Raw genomic sequence first — 21,746 nt, 5'->3', positions numbered from 1 at the left:
TGGAAGACATAGTCAAGGACTGTAAAAAATTGGTGGCTGATTCCTTTCTAAAAATAATATATATTGTAAACAGCAATTAAAGAAAAAATACTGTTTGGGGAAGGTTAAAAATATTTAACAGACACAGGACCAACAGAGTGAAAACGAGACCTCAAGTCTCAAGTAGCCCATGCTCTTCTTTGTTCTAGTGTAAATTGTACATTTACATACCACATTTGTATCTTCCATATTTACCTCCAAACTACTGTTTCATGAATTATATTGTTGGTGAAGCAATGTTTAAAACATTTTTTCTTTGTATCCAACATTTTTCCCTGTTTGCAAGACAGAGTACATTTTCAATGCCAGTGTAGAATCTTTCAATTTTTTTCTATATCCACTGTATCACCACTGTCCAAACAGACTCCTAGTCAACACAAACAAAGTTGACTGAAGAGCAAATATTTTTTTTTTTATTTTCACATTTCAATGAGCCATCAGTTCCTATTTACAGTCTTGTTCACTTTTGGTGCCTTAATAAGGAAGCAGTTTTTTTATCAAAAAACCATAAGGTTTGTATTTTTATCTGGAAAAAGTGAGATACAGGGTAAGAGTTCACATAAAATTTATCCTTGAAAAATTTAGAGTTTGCCTGCTTGTGTTTACACTGTTGACTGCTGTCTTTGCCTGATATCTTTTCTTTTTTCTTGTGGCTGGTGTTAAGTAGAAACAGCCTTTTCATATTATTCATACATTTTCATATCATGTTGACCATGAAAATTTACTGAAAGGGTAGGTAATTAAACTTTAAAAAACATTCCCAAAGCATCATTCTCATCATTAAAAGCTGCCCAAGAAAACCTCATTCTATATCTCATTGCTTTTGCATTGTTTACCCAAAGAAGTGCATAACGACTGCATGCAATGTCTTGTAAAAAACCCAGCAATTTTCCTATTCCATCTATTTTCTTCCTCATTATATCTCCATTCTTCTAGTTCTGCTTTTCCTCTATTACTTTCATATTTTTCCTCCCATCACCTATTCCTTCTCTTTTCTAATCTGTAAAAAACCACACACAAAATAAACTCCAACAATAAAAAAGAGAGAAACAGGACAAAGAGGAATGATGTTGTCAGAAGCAAATGGATTTTGTGAAATAGCTGTTTTACAGGTCAGCAATGTTAAACAGAGACTGGCTGTGTTGTACACGAAATTTTAAGAACAACATTAATCCCAAATAGCTGCATTTGACTAAAGCGTATTGTCCAATAATGTTCAGTACCTAAAAACTATTTGGTCTCATTCTTTTTCTTTCTACTTTCAACCCTTCAGTATAATCATACTTCTCATTCATGACAACTTTTTCCATTGAAAATTTTCTTCATGGTTCAGAGACACCCAGCTAAGGGTCAAGACAATTTTTTAAAACATCCTGAAAGTGTTCTTTCAAAAACCATCTTGAAACCAAAGTATGGAATCTACCGTGGTAACAAAGGTAACGAACACTTAAGAAAGATTTTCCTTGTCTCTGAGTGAGTTTGGCACTGCACATTTTTGTAAGCCTGTAAAGTGGAAATTTTTTTTTTGTCACACTGCCAGAATTTCTGATTACTTATCAATTATCTATGAAGCCCTTTTTGTCCCAGAAGACCTTTGGTTATCTGTGGGTTTCTGATGGCTAATGGTAATGTAACTTTAAAAACAACTATTTTCAAAACGTTTACTACACTGCTGCTGACCAAAAAAAAACCCAAAAAAAACCCAAAACCCCCAACAACAACAAAAAAAACCACAAAAAAACAAAATCAGAAAAAAAGAAACAAGACACGTACAAAAATCTTCCACTGAAAATGTTGCTGAAAAATTTGCTTGAGAAAACACATACACATAAATACACATACAGGTTTAAGTCTGTCACATAGAAATGCCTGAAACTGGATAGAGTGGTCAAGGAAGGAATTAACATTGTAGTAATTAGTTTTTTTGCATCCTGGCACTGCTGAAATTTACCATCCCTGCATTCCCCTTTCACTCCCTGCCCACTCTCATAAGAAGCAGTAGCCCCTCCAAACAAGATTAACAGAAGTTTTCAACTCAGTGAGAAAAACGTTGCTTTTCAGAGACACAACTTAAACTAAATCTCCCTCAGGCACTTAGAGATCAAGTGACATACATATTACCATGCAGGCATCACAGGCAGAAAGCCAGTCATGGACCAAACAATCTGTGCCAGTCAAGTCAGCCTTTCTCAGGAAAGAAAAAAAAAACCCAAACAACCAAACCCGAACAGAAAAAAAAACAAACAACCAAAACCACCCCACCAAAACTATGATATTTCCTTCCCCTTTATCCAACACTATAGTACAAGTATAGGAACTGCAATCTTCTACTAAATTCAGACCAGAAGCTTTTTTTTTCAGCACAGACAAGTACACAACCACAGCAATGAGTATCAATCTCTTTGTTTATGGGTACAAACTGAAACACTTCACCAGACATGACTAAACATTTATTATCTCAGGATACCTGACATCCAAGATGTTAAGGTGCTCTACTAAGCCAGGGGAGAGCACAGGTGAAGTCTTTGATCTGAATCAGAGAAGAAACTGGATGTAAGCCTGGAACAGGTGAGTTTAGTACCCAGGAGTGAGGTATAAATAACTGTGCTGGACTATTTCTGTTTTATCTAGGGCTGGGGTTTCACAAGCTTATCTACTGGACCAGGCACTGCAAGGAGGACAGGCAAAGGACAAGAGCTGCTTGCAAGCACTGGTATAATAACTTTATGTGGCCCAAAGTTTTACAATGAAGTTTGGTGAAAAATGAATATTACCACCAACAAAAAGCTACAGAAATGTGTATTAGTTTTAATATCTTACACTACTCCAAGGGGGAAAAGATCAGCAGTACTTAATAAAGAAGAAACAATATTTGAGAAGTTTAGGGGGGAAGGTAGTTATGATTTAACTTACAAATATTTAGCCTAGACATTTATTTCAATTTTATTCTAAAATTGAGAAATGTAATAACATTTTGCTTGACTTTATTTAACTTCTTTCTTTCTTTCTTCTTCAAACTTTAGATTCACTCAATGTTTTGGAAAGGAGTAAAAGTGTATTTTTTTGTCTGAGCCATACTGGACTTTTAAAGGGTTTTCCTTTCTAAATATAGATTAATTTTTTAGCTAAGATCAAAGCCTTATTTAGGAATTTGAATAATATTGTAGTAAATTAACTGTAGAAGCATGGTTGTTTTTTTTTAAAAAAACCACTTTAGTTGGCAGTGCATCTGTAAAGAAGCTGATAGAATAATATACAAACTTTTTCTTTTTTTTTTAAACAACTGTCTTCAATAATTATTAAGCAATCTAGTTTCCAAATATGTTTCTAAGATGTTTTATAGCCTCCTGAAAGGCTGATAAAACAGCATGGAAAGGATTCCTCTAATGGCTTTTGATGAATGCTTCTTTTTACCACCATTTACTCTTCATGAAGAACTCTGAAGTAAATGGGAGCTCATTTTCTTACACAGTCGTTGCTGGGGGCTTACAAGATTCTGTTATGTATGCTTATAACTATCATTGAATCGAATATGTATAACTCCCATTCCAACATTCTTATTAAACTAGCAGGAAAATATTTGCTTCTCTTCAGTATGTTCATTGGGTTGTCCTTTGTGTCATTTCATCTTGTAAATATCAATTTAGAATCAATTTCTTTGATTCTGTTTTGAAAGATTGCAGGAGTAGGGAAACATATTTAGTGCCACTTAGCTCTAGGCAACGATGTCACAATGTATGTGGGAACTATTTATGGCTAATTACAGTTTGACTAACCTTCTGTGCCATTAAAATTCTTGAAGAGCTTCCACAGCTCCTGCTGTATGGTAATTCTTTTTCTAAGAATGTATCTGGTTTGGAAAAGTTTGTTGTTTTTTTGTTTTCGTTTTTGTTTTACTTGAGATGTCATATCAGCTAGAAGAAAATAGAGATTTAGGACACGAAGGAGAGTGCAAAACATATATAATATTAACAGTCTACTAGTGACCCAAAAGCAGGAGCCAAATATGTTCACCAGTCTGAAGATATTAATATTTAACATTTAGTTTCAGTGGCTGATTTTCTTTAATGAAAATCAAACCCACAGAAATCAAATCTTCAACACTGTGAGAAGGTTCTGCAGTCATAACAACATTGACTTGGAGCAACTCTGATCACTTGTGGGATACTAAACAGTACTTCGGTCCCCTCTCAACTAATGTGAAATACACTTTTTTCTAGGGAAAAACAAAAGGTGAAAAAGTGTCCTAGGAATGTATTAGGAACAGAGTTATTTAAAAAGTGATTAGATGGGGAAGGTGCTACATCTTTCAGTTATCAGCAGCTGGGAAATGTTTGGAAACACAATGGTGGAAACAAACTTGGAACGCCTAACTATAAATGAAAACAAAAAAAAAAAAAAAAAAAAAGTAAGGAAGAAAGTGAAAGAGGAGGGAAGGAATGGTGGGAGGGAGAAAGGAAGCAGAATGTAAGGAGGTACAGAGAGATAAAGTAAAGGAAGAAAGGAAAAGAAGGAGGGAGGGGGGAAGAAAGGGAGGAGAGAAATGCAGACAATTTTTTTAAAAAGAAGGCATTAAGGAGCTCAAAATTGTTAAGCAGACTACAAAAATGGAGTTCAGAGAATTGTAAATGCAAAAAGAAAGAAAAAAAAGCAAGGAAGATAAGAAACCATATTATCATGATAAGGCCATAATAAGATAAATCATTATAAGAAATTATGTCGTTTTAATTATGAGTACTTGAATTTCCTCAAAACCAAGAAAGACACACAAAATTAGAATGCTAGGTTTATGATGCAGAATATTAGCACAAACCTATAGGGACAAAATCAGTATACTCAAAGCACAAAGAAAGAAAGATACTAGAGGGAAGAAATATGAAACATTCTGTATGGGATATATATTATCTAAATTTAACTAGCAATCAGAAATGAAAATGTCTAATCAGAGCTAAATGACAGTGGCTAAGGAAGAATGCCTCCAGGAAACAACTCTACTCACTTTTTTATGAAGAGATAATTATCCTTTTCTCTTAGCTGCAGAGTGAGTCCAGATAACCAAAGTCTATAGACTAAACATCTATGTTTTAAGTATCTATGAATACCATAAATCAGGTGTTACTTAAACTATTGTCTGTAATTACTTAACTAATAAAAGAAAGACTTACAACAGGAAGACAAAAGACTTCATGTCCTGCTCAGTTGTTGATCCCAAGGAGACAGAAGTGATTAAAGACTTTTTTACTTTTATGTTCATTGTCGTCAGATACTTAAAAAAATATATCACAATGACAAAGACTAAGATTTTTCTTTAATAGAAACAGAATGTATTAGAGAACAGGCTAGAAAGATATTTTTGAGTTGTCTGGGTGTGATGAAATTCATTATATCACAGTTTGAGAATTGGCTGGAGTAATCCCAGAACCATTTACACTTGTCTTTGAGAGTTTATAGCGGATGGGGAATTCCAGAACTAAAGATAGTACCCATTATCAGAGTGGGAGGGCAAGAAGAGGGAAAGAAAGAAGAAAAAGGTAATTATTGTCCAGTCAGCTTCATTTCTATTCCCAGAAAAATGTTGGAACAAACCAAGTGCTTTACAACCACCTAGCACATAACAAGATCAATACAGACCGGTATGGATTTATCATGAGCTAGGCTCATAAAGGTAATCTAATTGCTTCTACAACAGGGAAACTGGCCTTGGGGCTTGCAGAGAATTTGGAAATAGTTTGGCATTACTAAAACTTCTAACATTATCTCAGGTAACATGCTAAAGAAACATGGTCAGGACAGAATGTCTGCTGAATGCCTAAATGACTGGAAAATATTAATTAAAGAGTGATTATTTTTTCCCTGTGGAATGAAAATCCATGTGAATGCAATTCTACACTGACTCTGGTTTAAAACTTTTATTATTATTATTATTATTTACAATTTTGTTAAAAATTAAGAGTGAGAAGACAAACTTGCAATTGATACCAGACTGGGATTATTTACAAGCATGACAGAGGTCAGGCTCACAATTTGACATGATCACTGCCAATGGGAGAAACAATTTGGAGAGCAAAAACGTGCTTCAATAGAGACAAATGGCAAGCTATGCACTCAGCAGAAATAATCAACTGCCATAAATACAAGATGAGAAACAAATGATTAGACATCATCAGTGTTGAAAAGAACTCAGGCATTTAATGGATCACAAACTGAACATGAATTGACAGTGTCACATAATTACCATAAAGGGAAGCACAATCTGGAATGCGTAAACCAGATTATTGTCCATGAGGCATGTGACACTGTTTCATTCTATTCAGCACTGGCATGAACTCTGCCAAGCAGAATTTGCCACAGTTCAAGAAGGATGCAACTCAGGTGGACAGGGTTCAGAGAAGAATAATGAAAATTATTAGACTTGTGAAAAACTGATTTAGGAAGCCAAGATAAAGAGGGGGCAGAGAGAACATACAATAATAATTGAATGTATAATAAAAGTGTCATGAAAACACAGTGGAAAGAAAATCTTCCCTTGGTAAACAGTCTGTGGGCAGACCACATCTAGAACTGTTTGGTTTGCATTGTTAGAGCAAGCTTTCTGCAGTATTGAAGCACAAGCATGTATTTTCTTGGAAAATAGAAACTCTTTTGTTGGAATTTGAAGAAGCAACTGTCAGGAATGGCAGAATTACAGACAATCTTGCTTTGCAATAGTAGGTAATTTCTTATGTTGATGTATTTCCTTTAATTTCTCTTATCAGGCTTGCAAAAAAAAAATGCTATTTATTTCTGTGCTTGCTTTCTGCCAATCCAAGGGCATTTATTTATTTATTTATTCATTCATTCAATTATTTATTTATTTATTTATTTACTTACTTATTTAGGTTACTTGGAGAATTCTTTATGAAACACTCAATGGATTTTTTTTTACAGAAAACTGTCACTTTTATTCAAGAGCTACAGAGCTAAGACTATTTTCAAGGGTTTTATGAAAAGGGATGAAGAAAATGAACTGATATATGCTACACTATGCATATATGGCATTTTCAAACTGCATTTTCAGTCTACATTAAAAAGGTTTTAAAGTGACTGTATTATACTTTAAATCCATACCTTTAAGTATGGTAGTGTTTTGTCTTAGTGACTTTGATTCATTGGTTAAAATTTGTGAATAATAAAACAGAACAATACTGTTTGAAATAACAATCGTGAACTTCAGATGTATATAGTGACAATAACTGTTCAGGTCTGGCATTATATTGTTTAATAAACTCTACCTTCAATGTCCATTTTCCATATGCAGAAAATTTTCATTTTTTATTTAGTGTTCCACTTTATTTATTTAGCTGTAGAATTCTGTTAACTGCTCTACAGGTAACTCAAATTCCTGTAAAAGGAAATCTATCCACTGCCATCAAAGACTACTTAATGAAAGCCCAGGAAATACTTCCTTCATTAGGGGCATTAAAAAAAAAAGACCACCACCACCACCCGAACATTATAATGTCTATGTTATTACTGGCAAGTATTCTTCCAATGTACAAATTTAGTAAAGAGGCAGAAGATGTTAATCTGGAGGTATTTCAGTACACTTAACATTTTGAAGTTGTGTGTGTGCCTAAAGCCTACGTTTTCAGCTGAACTTTATGTTGGCATGTTTTTCTCATGACAATTATCAGTAAAGAGAAAATGTCACTAATCACACTTAGAAATTATTTTATTGCTGAAAACACAAACTGTACCACATTTACTAAAAGTTCTTTAGTGTCAATAATGTCAGTAGATAGACAACTAAAAATGGAATTCTTTACTGCCATGAACTTTGTTTCTAACATAACAAGTAGTCTGTTCATGATAGAATTTTTTTGACTATTTTTTTCTAAGATCTTCCTTTTTCTTAAGTAAATTCAATCAGTCTATGTCATCATTTGGGAAAAGAAAACAACAGAAAAAAAGGAAAAAATAATCCAGAAAAAAACTTTCAATATAAACAATAAATAGAGATATATAACAAAATCATCCGTGACTGGAACTGGTCTTAGTTGTTCATCACAACTATCAGCAATAATACGCAATTCCCAAGGTTTACTAAACATCTTTCACTGTTAAACTGCAACAGTTGGCAGAAAGTTTTTCAAAACTGTGATTCTTTTATAAATAGGAAAACTGTGAAGACAATGGCCTGAACAGAGACAGAGATTAGCAGCAAGGCAAGTATATAATTCCTTAAAGTGTCCTTTAAAATCATGTGTTTATAATAAGTGGTTTTCCTATACACATTTCACTTCAATTTGGATCACTTCATAATCTTGCAAGCTCATGTTCAATCATTAAGCAAGTGCTAATTGTAATCTGGAAGTATGCTATAAATATGCAACAGTCCTCTCTCTGAAGGACCAGGGATAAACAGAATGTTGTTTCTTCTGCACTTCTTAAAAGTAAGAATTAAACTTCTTAAAAGTAAGAATTAAAAGATACCATGATCATACAACGCTCTGGTTTTAATATTTCTGGTTATTCAAGCATAATAATTCATACAAAAATGGTTGCTAGGGTGGGAATAGGGCAAGTTTTGAGAGCTAAAATTATATTTTTCCTGAAACAGCAGCAACATAATTTAGGTGTTCTATCACTAGTAATTTTATTTGCTGTTCATTATAATAACAGTAATAATAACAAATTCAATTGCTATTAATGGAATTGTCATATGCACTTTCATAGAGGTTTTATTGTAATTCAGTATTAATCAGTGTATCATTAAAATGAAGTGTTATCATCTAATTTGTATTTATTCAAGCATAAAGACAAAAAAGTCTATTATGAAGTACTATAACATTTTGCAATCAGTTATTTTAATAAAATTTTGCTATATATTTATGTCTTTTTCTTACATTATAGGAGAGCAACAGTGTACCAGAATGTGCTAATTCACATCATATAGACCCAGTGCTCTTGCAATAACAAGGTTAAATTTACTCAGTGCTTTCATAGCAAGAGCATCTCTGAAAAGTCTTCAAGGTTAAAGCATGCTGAAATAGTTTTCAGGACTATGGTGCATCCCATCCATAATTAAGAAGTATTTTTATTTGAATAAGTTATCTTGATTAACACAGATTGTTAGCTAAAATATAGGTTGATATAGCAGCTTCTGAACTGTCTAAGGGGCAGATTTCTCTACTTTCATAATTAAAATATAAGTTGACCTTTCTACTGATATTTTCCATTCTTAGCTGTAGTGAAATAAAATGGACAGAATTGCACCAAAAATCCCTTAAAATCCACAAAAAAAGAACATTAATTTCACTGATTTTTGCAAAGTAATCATTGGGTGTATGGTGAAATATTTTTGGGAAAAAATACCTAAGGAATTTTAAATGTATAAATTATATAATTAATTTAATTCATTGAAGATTTAATTAAAACTTAATAGTTATATTCATAAATAACCTCTAAGATATTACAAGACTCAGGATTATATAGACTTCTGGATTATTTTGTATTTTTTAGTCTGGTTTCTGCAGCAGATCCAGAGTTTGGGGTTAAGCTATTCCTGTCACTGTAAGGTCTGGGTAGGGTTGGGCTTTCTGAAATGGCATGGAGAGAAACCAAAATGGAGAACAAGCAGGGATCTAGAACTAGCAAAAGAAAACAGTGAAGAAAGAGATATGTCTAAAACGACAAAAAAAGAGCACATTTGTGCACTAATTAAGGCTATTAGTTCAGACTCAAAATTTTAAGTTTTCCCAGTCTTTGTGGCAGAAAGTTTTTTGCTTATTAATGCTTTTTAATGCTAATTTGATATGTAAAAGCAGCTTTTGTCTAAGAAGTGAGTCTCATGTCTCCTTATAAATGATTCTGATCCCATCCATAGGCCAATAAAGCTTTAATACTTGCCTGAAAAGTAATTCACTTTCAAAATAATTGATGAAATGTTGCTTCAGATCAGTTAGAAACCAGGTTTCTTGCCTGGATAGTAATATACAAATATATAAATAAAATAGATAAATCATGTGCCTGATCCCTTCAAGCCATAAATCCCTTTCAGTTATGCGTCCTATGTTATATTTGCCAGATTTTTGTAAATGGAGAAAGCAGCTTTAGGAGAATCATTCAGTAGGAGTGAACATAAAGTTTGATGTCTTAAAATTACTGAGTGATTTAGGTTGGGGGGAACCTGTGAAGGTCATCTGCTCCTACCTTCTGCTCAAAAACAAGGTCAGCTACAAACTCAGACCAGGTTGCTCTGGGTTGTCTTGTCCAGGTGAATTCTGAATATTCAGTGACAGAGGGCTCACAGCATCTTTGGGCATCCTGTGCTTCACAGTGGAAAAAAGGTTCCTCATACTTACCTGGAATTTTTCATGTCCAGCTCGTGCCTTTCAGCTTTTGTGAACCTCTGGGAAGTGTCTGGCTTCATATTTGCTGTAATAACCTACTAGGCAGCTAGGGAGGCAGCAAGGTCCCTCTCAGCCATCTCTTCCTTGGTGTGAAAGCCCAGCTGTCCCACAGTTCCTTTGAATACTACGTGCTCCATCCCTCAGGCATCTCTATGGCCCTCCACTGGACATTCTTCAGTTTGTCATCCTCTCTCCTGCACTGGGGAGGCACGAACTAGACATGGGACTCCAAATGCAATATCATATGTGCCAGGTAGAGGGGATTTGTCATTTCCCTTGACCTTTCAGCTATTTTCTTAGTAACACAGTTATAAAAAGCACACCACCTGCTCATGATCACCTCACCATGCAGCAAGACAACCAGGTCTTGTTCTGCAAGTCTGCCTGTCCACTTGCCCCTCAGCCAGATGAGGGCTGTTAATTTGCCTTTGTTGAACTTCACAAAGGTTTCCATCAACAAATTCCTGGAACTTGTTGAGACCACTTTGAATGGCATCAGTGCCCTCCAGTACATCAACTGCTAACTCCCATCCCTGTTGATATTGTCTGTGAATCTGCAAAAATGCACTGCATCTCATCATCCAGATCAACAACAGTGGCCATTGTATTAAATCCTGAAAAATATTACTCTTAAATGTCTACCAGTGGTACTTCAAGCTGCTTACCACAGACAATTGAGCCCTATGGTCTGGACATTTTTCCAACTAACTAAAGATCCATTCATCTAGTCCTTGCCTGCCCAACTTGGCTACAAGGATGCTGTGGGAGGTAGTGTCACCTTACTGAAGTCAGGGAAAAAGACACACAATATTCTTTTCTATCTAACTACTCATTTCATCACAGGTAGTTAGTATGTTGGTCATGTGTGATTTGTCTTTGATAAGTTCATGGTGACTTATGCCACTACTTTTCAGAGATGGCAGAGGAAGGCCTTGCAATGTTGTTGGTGAGCTCCCTCTGCACCTTTCAATGCATTCCATCCAGTGACCTATGCCCAGTCTGCCTATGGGGTCCCTAATCAATCTCCTTATAGTTTGGGTAGTGCCTCATTCTCCCAGGCTTTGCCACTAAGGACAGGGACCAGGGAACCTGAGAGTAAACACTCACTGTAGAGAAAGGGGCAAAAAAAGATACCTTGATTTTTTCCTTGTCCTCATTCGTCTGTATACCCACACATTTGCTGCTAACATACCCGAAGAAAACTTTTTTGTTGCCATGCAGTTCATTCACCAGTATCACGCCCAGCTGAGCTGTAGTCTTCACAGTCTCATAGCTATATGCCCAAACAATATGTCTGTGTTCTTTCTGGATAGCTTCTCCTGCCTTTCACCTTTTCTATACTTCATTTTTTTTTTGTATTTGAGCACAGTCAGGAGGTTCATGATGAGTCAAGATAGGTTTTTCCAAGGCCTGTTGTTTTTTCTGCCCATCAGACCAGACCTTTCCCATGCCCTGGGGGGAAGGAAGATGCTGTGCCTGTGCACATACTTGGAAAAAGGGCTCCAGGTGCAGACCTACTGTGAGATTTCCATCGCACCAATCTGTACAGTAAATGGGTCAGGTCTGTATAGTTAACCAGTAATTTGTTTTCAACTTGGAGCAGTGAGAAGAAAGAGGAAGTCATGTTCTCCAGCTCTGAGACTTTCTTGAACACTGGTATCAGTTATTTGCAGATGTGAATTACAAATAATTACAGGCTGGACTTAACACTTTGATACAAATTCTGCTTGTTCATATTAGTAAGCCACATCTGTTTAGGTACCTTCTTCACAGTAAGTAATCAGGTACTGTTAGTAATAAACAAGTCATCTTCAGATCATAGATTGACATTGGAATAAATGTTTTTAAGACTTATTTTTATCATGGTGCAGTACTAAGTTATATAACCATCATCTTTAGTTCTACTGCCTCCTTATTGATTTAAAGCATGGATTTCAAACATATATATATATATATATTTGTATGTGTATATACAATGATATATCTCAGCTGGTGTGCTGCTTCATTCCAGTCACTAACACCAAAGGGAGTTTTTGAATTAATGTAGACCATTAGTAAATCAAAAAAGCAATTCAGTACAACACAGCAGGGAGAAGATGCAATATCCACAACACTGGAAAAATATTTCAAGAAGGGCAGTTGTTTGTTAAGAGCTAGGGAATTCAGAAAGACAATTTAACAGAATGGTCTAATAAAGATCAGAGTTGTGCTGAACAATAATAAAAACCAGAATTGAACAAAACAAATCCAGAAAATATGTCTAAACCCCTATAAAGTAAAATGACATACTCTCCCAACCATGCAGTTGATTATAACCTTGGTCAAGAACAGATCTCAGAATTTTATGCTGCTCTGTGCCTTAAACCTCAAGGTATATCCATGAAAGTATCTAAGCACTGCAGCATACAACTTCTGGCCTGCTAACTTTGAAGTACATGCTCCCAGAGCCTTCATTAGGCACTTAGCCAGCTCATTGTGAAGTATACATAAGAAGCTCTTTATCTTGACATTGTATACAATATTTGCAGCATTGTGCATAGGTTGCCAGTGAAAGGCAGAAGAAATACTAAAGGAGATAACTTTTAAATTCTGCATTTGAAAAATTGGTTTGGAACTGAAACTCTTAAATGTCAATTGGGACTGCAAAAACAATATCCTCCTGTATCCTTGGAATACACCATCTGGAATTTCTTTTAACAGGAATATATACACCTTTTTTTTTTTTTTTTTTTTTTTAGCACAACCATGAGCAGAATGTTATGATATTTTAAGTTCATGTACAAGATACCACTCAAACTTTCCACTTCTTACAGAAATAACTGCTATTAATAGGTCCCTTACTGGCTTTTGCAGCATTAAAGGCACTCCTCAGTTCTTTTCAAAACTACTTTTCAAAAAGGTAGCTCTTGACATCTAATCCAATGCATGGCACCATTTCTCTCAATGATGTCATCTAGCTATTGAACAGAAACAGGTATATTCTTTATCCCTTCAAGTCTCTGGTGTTTCTGAGAGAAACCATCATCGATGTCTCTGAGTTATGCTAGAGAAAAATGAGTGGAGATACTGATCTATCAAACATCTACTAACTTACACAGGGAGGTGAGCACTACTTCCTGATCCATTGATGTAAACTATGCAGATTACGATTACAGACAACTTGCCTGTGTACATGACTATCAGTGGGTTTATTTATGTGTCATAAAAGAGGTTGCTGTGCTGTATCCTGATTGGAACTGTGATTGTAAAGCACTCCTAGTATAGATCTTACATGACATCATGTGTTCTTAGAGCTTAATATTTATCACTCTTCATTAAACAGTAAGAATTTTTTTTAAAAGAATACAGATAAATAGATCAGCAAGTCTGAGAGCTGGCAAATACCTTACCAAGCATGGTTACAAAACATTACAGAGTTACGTATTAGGTAAACTGCAGTTTGGCTGGGTTTACTTATTAGAGGAACCAGCAACAAACTGACTCACAGAAACAAGTTTGGAAGACTTTGGACATATGCCTTCTTCATGACACAGGTTGTAGGCGGAGTCATGTAGTGGGGTACTCTACTCTGATTCTATTTTTTGATTCAACAAGCTTGCAAACTGAGACGGTTATAAATCCTGACAAGTACTATGTACCTGTTCTATATGACGCTCTAATACATTTGAGGGACAGCATATAAACTGTGGTTCTCAGCATTGATGGTGCCCTACTTTGCTTGCTGGCCTTGGTGAATTCCAGCCACTCTAAGTGCAACTAGAGCCTATAGGCCCAAAGCAGCACCATTGCTACAAAGCAGCGAGGTGCTAAATGTCACTTTGTGAAGTCTGCTGACTGCTTCTGTTTGTCTTTTTTGCTACTCTAGCAATCCCTCCATTTTTTTTTCTATCTCCTTTTTTTTTAGGAGAAAATAATCTGCACTGTTTAATACATAAATTATTTTCCCCTAAGCAACCAGCACACTGCCAGACAAAACGCAAAATCACCATCCCTGGACTTCAGTGTCTGTTGTTTTTACTTTAAGTTATCATTATCATTCCATGAGGGAAGAGTAAGTAGGCAAATAAGCTGATAGGTTTCTGACGTTTCTGTCAATTTCTACCCAAAAGCTTTTTCCACCTGACCGACTGGTTCATTTTAGCTGGAAATGCATTTTTGCTGCTCAGCTTGAAAACTTACAAAATGTGTAAATGTATTTGCGGTTTATATTGCTCTCACTGCTTCAGTGCAAGGACTAGAAACACAAGAAGAAACTTTTTTCTCAGATTATCTAGGGATCTTTTTAATCTGCAGTAGATAAAAACAACAGACAGCCTTTTCTAATCCCCACCCCGCCACACCCCACTTCCTTGCTATAACAAAATTGACACGTTGTCTGTTGAACAATTATGTTTGCAGTTTTCAAAGTTCAGATCTGGATAATGTAACATGTTTTCATGTGAGACAAACTCCTGGCCAGAACAGTGAGGTCTCCACAAATCTTTAACTGACCCTCAGCAACAACCATGACAATGAATGTGACATATCTCACTCCAAATATGCTACAGAATTTATGCACAAAATGCCTAAGTATGGTATATATTATCTAATACTCATTGATTTCAGCAGCCTGGAGAGTAAGTCATTGTCTCCAAACGATCCCCAAGAGTCCTTTCATCAGCTCTAGAGCCCAAATTAATTAGATAATAAGGAAAGGGTTAGTCTTCCACTTTGACTTAAGTTCCTTGAAACAAAATCTATACTGATCATAAAAAAAAAAAAAAAAAAGCAAAAAAAAAGCAGGAAAACTAGCTTGTTAGTTTGAATGCCTACATGAAGTATTCACAAGTGGGCAATATGAATCTTCCCTCCTTTCCTTGTAGTCATTTCACTGCCTTTCCATGGAGAAATTCTTACCTGTCAGGAAGGAATTAGCAGATAGTACATCAGGAAAGAAGCCCATATTTTCATCTTCTTCCATACTTCTGGGAAATCAGTTCCCTTTCTTTATTTCTTTTTTATCTTTGTCAATTTTGGATTTTTAAACAGGAAGGTTATATCTAGACTGAAGGAACCTCAGTCCCTAATTCCAACAGAATGCACTTAAGTGGGTGACAGACTGGGGCCAGCAATATTTTGGATATAGACTGTTTTGTTATTTACTTACTCATCGGTGCAGTGCAGTATGTCCCCAGTTTTGGTTCATATCATTAGGCACTACGGCAATAATAAACTCAAAAGTGATTTTAAATTTAGATCTACATGTCATACATGTCATATTATGATAAATTTGTATGCCATGTTTTCAGAAATAATCTGCAACAGAAAGATGTTTTTCTTCACCAAAGAATGAATTAGACTTCCTGAAACAATTAAAACATCTTACAAATGTATTTCAATTGCTTATCCCTTAAAGACTTATAACCCACATCCCCTTCTTTAACAGGATGCAAACAATGGGCTTGTAGGGTGTATCACAAAGATAATGCAAAGAATCATTCAAGGAATAGCCTATTGCTTGTCCCTCTTTCGCGTAGCAGATTATTTACCACCAATTACAGTATGCCTTCTGCCAGATAACATGTTTAAATGATTTAAGATAGGATTTTAAGTAGGATTGGTTCCATAACTCCTGATACTTACTATTCTGCATAGTACCATTAGCAAGGTCTCTATTAGTCAAAACCTACCAGCAAGAGTTACAGACCCCTGCCAAGTTGTTTGTTGTTATTTAGTAATTTTTAGAGGCTTTACAATCAAAATATAAAGCCATTCTTACCTGAAATTATAGAAGTAGAAATACAGCAAAAGAGGCAAAAGCAGTTTCTTTCTTTTTATTTATATTTTTTTTCTTTTTCCATAGGAACTTCACACCATTTTTCAGAAGAGAATTAAGAATTCCAAAGAGCATATTAAAGATGTTTCAAAGACTCGTCTTTTTATAAATGCCTTAGGTCCCTGTTCACACCTCCAGTTAAACATTTTGTGATAGATAAAGAACACTAAATCAAACAGATTCTCTGTTTACATTGTGTGAATCACTAGCTGCCAATTTTCTTAAGCTTTCTCACTTTTTCCCAAGGAACCTTACCTCTGTAAGAAAGGTGAGCAGGAGTTGTTTAAGGAAGAAATGTTATTTCTTGTGAACCAAAGGATAACAGTAGCCAGTCATTCATTCCTTTTACATTCATGCAAATGGAACATACATGCTATGAAAGAGATCACACAGATCTTCTAGTTAAAAATCACACTATTAAAAAAATTCATTTGTAAAAAGAAAGAGAAAGTACTTTTAGAATCTGTACATCTTAAGGTTTACATAATCAAGGTAACTGCCTCAATTTCTCCAGAGTAATTGTGACACAGGAAAAAAAGTTTTTACCAAAACTGTCTTGCACAGACAGACTATCTCAAAATTGAGAAAAACATTAACTTTCATTCCAAATCACTTTCTTCTAATGCTTTCGCGTCATAACTCATTTAGTCCGTTTTTTTTACAAGACTGAGACAACAGACTCACTCCCAAGACTAGCAGTATTACTGATATGCCTATTTAACTAGAAAACTCTATTCTCAGTATCATTTTTCCTCTAATTTTAAGATGACAGAACACTTTTGAACAAAGCCTTATTTACACAATAGAAGCAAAATCATTAGGTGCAAATTGAGTAAGGGTGCTTGATCTAAAGCATGCTATAGTCAAAAGGAATATTGCCACTCCTGCTGAAACAGAAGTCAGTCTGTGAAATCTGCCAAAAAATAAAGGGGCATTCACTACCATTGAAGTGTTAAGTTTCAATTATATGGGGGTGGGGGGTGGGGAAGACAAGGTTTTGCATAGATGTAGGTTTATATTTGCATTTTCATAACTATGGAAATTAATCTTTTTTTTTTTTCTTTTTTTTTTTTTTTTGCTTTTACAGGGCCCCTTTAAATCCATATCGTCTTTTTCCTGATTATACTTCCTGTATAGCATTTAACTTCTTGATAACCACTATTTAAAATAAATGGATTAACCATGAGATAAATTACTAATTGTTATGAATAAGAATGGAAAAATCAAGTCCTTTGAAGCTATTGCCATTTCAATAACTTCATTCTAATCTTATCATTTTTTTAAAATCTACAAATAAAAGAAATCTAAAGTAAAAGATATAAACAGTCTGACAAGTGCGTGACAATTAATAAGAGATACTGAACAATACATTCCATTTCACTGTATTTCTAAGTAGTACTATCAATCAAAAATTCTTTTATGCAAGATTGATGTCAAATTCACATATAATAACAGATTTGACAGGTACATTTTTCGTACACTGCTACTTCTTTGTCACGCATAGTCTGTTTTTGGAAGCCATTACTGCAGATTCCATTATTTATCCACTTATTTGGCCCATGAACCACTGTAAAGGATTAATTTTGCCACTCAGTCTAGTCGTCAAATATGCAACCTAGATTCTGTTTCTGTTATCTCTTTCTTTATTTAGAAATGCAATACAAATCTGGTCTTCATTGCATGGGTATTTTTGCTTCTTTTTAACTTGAGCATGTTTTTCTGGCAGTAAATATGACAGCTTCTTATACATTAGAATTAAGGGTCAGTGGTTAATCACAGTAAGATGTCCACAGAAAAACTGAGACTGATTCATTTCCCTGAATGCATCTTATATCTCTTCTCTCCCCAGGTGTGTGTATATGTATATCATGTTCTGGCAGCACAATACCTCTTGATGTATGACCCCATGTGCCAGAGACAGCTGGCATTTTTATTTTGCATAAGAGGTCAAAAACTGAGGGAGGGAGAGAGAGCAAGAAGGGGTGACACAAGAGACAGAGACTAAAAAGCATATTGCTTTGTGACATATGAGAAGGAATCTTCCTAACAGGTCTCTGCACTGAAAAGAGCTTCTCTAGCTGAAATAACAAAGCCGCAGTGCTGCACTGTAGCTATTCTGTAATGAAACCTGGGATCATCAGATAATGTGATGTGGGTAAACATGGTACTGTCATGTACTGTGGCAGACAGTCACTCTGCCACATGATGTGGCACATAGAAGGGTATTGAAAAGTTGAGATGCTTGCTAAAGCATCAAGATAATATTACCCTTTCCCACAGGTCACCCCTCTGTGTGTTCTGTAGGGTAAGAAATAGATCAGCCAACAGAGGAGTAAGTTAGAAAGAAGCTAGTAACTCAATTGGTCCTAGGAGGACTCAGCTTTATTGAGTAAATTAATCAACAAATTGTTACATGGGATAAAGAGGCAGATGGAAACACTTTTTAGTGGTTTTACGTATGTTAGCTACAACAGCTAAAGAGAGAAAATTGTGAAATCTTTAAACAGAACTTCTTAACTGATGAACTAATCAATAACAACAAACAGTACCCAAAGGAAACACTGGCATTGTGACACATTTTGAAGGAGTAATTTTAACCTATTTGCTGACTTTGAGAGATGGTGGCTGAACTGTTGTCTGAGAAGAAAAATACCAGAATCACACATGGTTGAAAATGAGTATCTTCAATGCAGGGTTAAACATTGGTTTGATGTATTCAAATTAAGAGATTTTTCAGCCATTGAACAAATCTGAAAGGAAACACGTAAGTCAAGTGCTGAAGTTGTTATAGCCAATGAGACCCATAATCTTTTCTATGAACGAAAATTATTGGAGAACAGTCTCTCATCAGCAGGGACTGAGTGCAGGTTGCTGGGATTGTGTGCAATGAATGGTCAAGGGAAAGGACAGAGGGAGGGCTGCATTCTGCCAGAAGCTGCTCAGGTGTCAGGAAGAATAAAGAAACATGAGATGGTGAAGGCACAGAGTGGATTTCCAAATGTCTGAAATATCTTAATCAGGTTTACATAGGAAGTTAAGCTCTACAGTGCTTATCTCAGCTGAGCAGAGTTGCTGAACTTTCTCTCCTGAGCCTTTAGTTAAACTGTGAGGCTTTGAAAACCACAAGCGAGTTTCCACAATGCAGAATTTGAATGAAGGCAAAGCCACATCAGGGAAAAGATATTGAATTTTTCTTTTGTATTTAAACATTATACTCTTTTTGTGGAAAACACTCAGGGCTAAGTATAGTGACATACTTGTTTTAGGTCAAAACTCATCTTCACATAGTTTTTCTTGTAGTAATGAACTCTGTGTTACTCTTCTCACCCATTCCCTCCCCAAGTTCCATTTGCAGCAGACATTTGAGGAAGAAAATCAGAGCACTTAAGGCTTCTGTCACTTTTCCTATTTGACCCTTCCCCCCCTCCCCCATCCTACTGAAACCCAGATAGTTTCACTGCAAGAGTTGATACCAGAGAATCTTGTAATTTATCCACACCAAAACCAAGTGAGTGTCCATCATGATAACAGTGTATACTGGCACTTAACAGGAACAAGCTGTAACAGGTGTGATACTGTTTCTGGGCTGGTCAAAGAGAGAGCAGAGGCTGTTGTGTCTATAATCCGTGTTCCTCAACCACTGAAGGGGAGACGGCATCACTCTGGAAGCCCTGAAGGGACATTCATGGGTTGTCATTCTTTAATTTCAAATTTGCCACCTCACATCAGAGCCTATTAACTTACAGAAGTTATGTAACATGGCTATACGCCCTCTTCAGCCCTAGAAGTAGGGCTATCTAAATAGCTATATGTTAATATCTCATCTAAGGCTAAAATGCACTTATATGAAAGTACCACTCATTTTGAATTCGTTCTATTTATTTGTTTAGTTTGTTTTTAACTGTAATTTTGGGGGGTTTAGATATTGCAGATCATTAGGCTGTTACTCAGTCTTGCTATGTTCCCAGCTATGCCACCCCACACTGAATTTTAGGAGTCCTGGTTTCCTTGAATTGTTTATGTACTATATGTATTACACTCATTAGATAAATAACAGGATTAATTCTAGGAACTAGGAACCCCAAAAAAAGCATAAGCCATCCTATTGCTCTAAACCTTAAGTAGTTTAAGTACTGGGCTGAAGAGTCAAATGTCTTTTTAGCTCATTCATTATCTAGATCCCTGGTCTATACCCCAGCACAACCAGCTACCTTTGACCACAGTGTAGGAAGTGTTTCCATTAATCATTTTCTTCTCCTTTCCACCCATTCATTGCCTCCTGCTTAAACCATTGTCCTAGAGAACCATGGAGCAAAGCAGAGCCAGGAACTTGGTTTTTTACTCTCTGGTTTTGAGTAGGTGCTTCACTCTAGACTTCTTGGCTAAAGGCAGGGGGCTAGCCACACCACACTTTCCTTAGGCACCTCAGCTTGGGAAGCAGGCTCTGAACATCATTTTCACAGATGAGCCAAGCTATGGTTCCAGTTCGGTGCCTGAGGCCAGGCAGTATCACCTTTCTCTCCCTTGCTGGTTTATTGGCTCTTGCCCTCTGTGTTGATAGGTATATTACTTTTTTTGGCAATTGACCTTCTTTAGTCCCTCCATAGAAAGTGGAAGTACCTAATTTGTCACTGGGAATTCTATTTTGGAGCATGTATGCTTACTTTTATTTTTGCTATGTGAAGTTCAAAAGTATTTAAGTCTATTTTGATTCTGACCTTAATACACCAAGGAGTAACACCAAATAACTCCTGAAACTCAGCATGCACTTCAAGTATTTACCTCAAAACCGGAATACAATTTTATTTAACTATTTTGGTTTTAAAAACTAGGTTGGAAACAAGTAATTTTTTGCTGTTTCTTTAGATGTGCAATAAACTTTACTGTACATACTTATTTGTAAGTCCTTAAACTGAATTTACTTTTCAGAACTTACACTTTCTACATCTTCTGTATTCCAGCCACCCCCCTTGAAGCTACAGAAGTAAATGTCACTCATGTATGACTGGTTTCATTTATGATTCCTGTCTGCTAATACAATTCCATTATGTTTGGTCTCACAATACTGCAAAGTAAAGGTTAAATTAAGACAAAACAAACAAAGCCTTGTTCATTGACATTTAAAACCAGTTACAAACAACTATCTTGTCCAGCAAAACCCTACAGGGCTCACTTAAGCTCCAAGATAGACTCTAAATTTCATAAAAACCCAGTTTCTCCTAGAAAAATGCAGCAGAAGCCTGTAACACCCACAAAGTTTGAAACCAAGTAAGGTATGGCAAGCATGTTTGTCTTGAACCCAGACATAGGCACACTGAAGCAGGGTAATCTATGATTGTATATAAGCACATAGTAAGTGTTAATACAATTTTGTAATATAGCTAAACAAAAATATGGAAACAATACATAGCCACAAAGGGGCAAACAGAGATTTGTGGTATAAGTGCACAGCTAGGGTGCATGAAAGTGTGTTCAGGCAGTAAAATCTGTAAGGTAATAGC

Source organism: Falco naumanni, chromosome 2, assembly GCF_017639655.2.
Source record: "Falco naumanni isolate bFalNau1 chromosome 2, bFalNau1.pat, whole genome shotgun sequence".
Classification (NCBI taxonomy): Eukaryota; Metazoa; Chordata; class Aves; order Falconiformes; family Falconidae; genus Falco; species Falco naumanni.
This window is presented reverse-complemented; position numbering follows the sequence as displayed.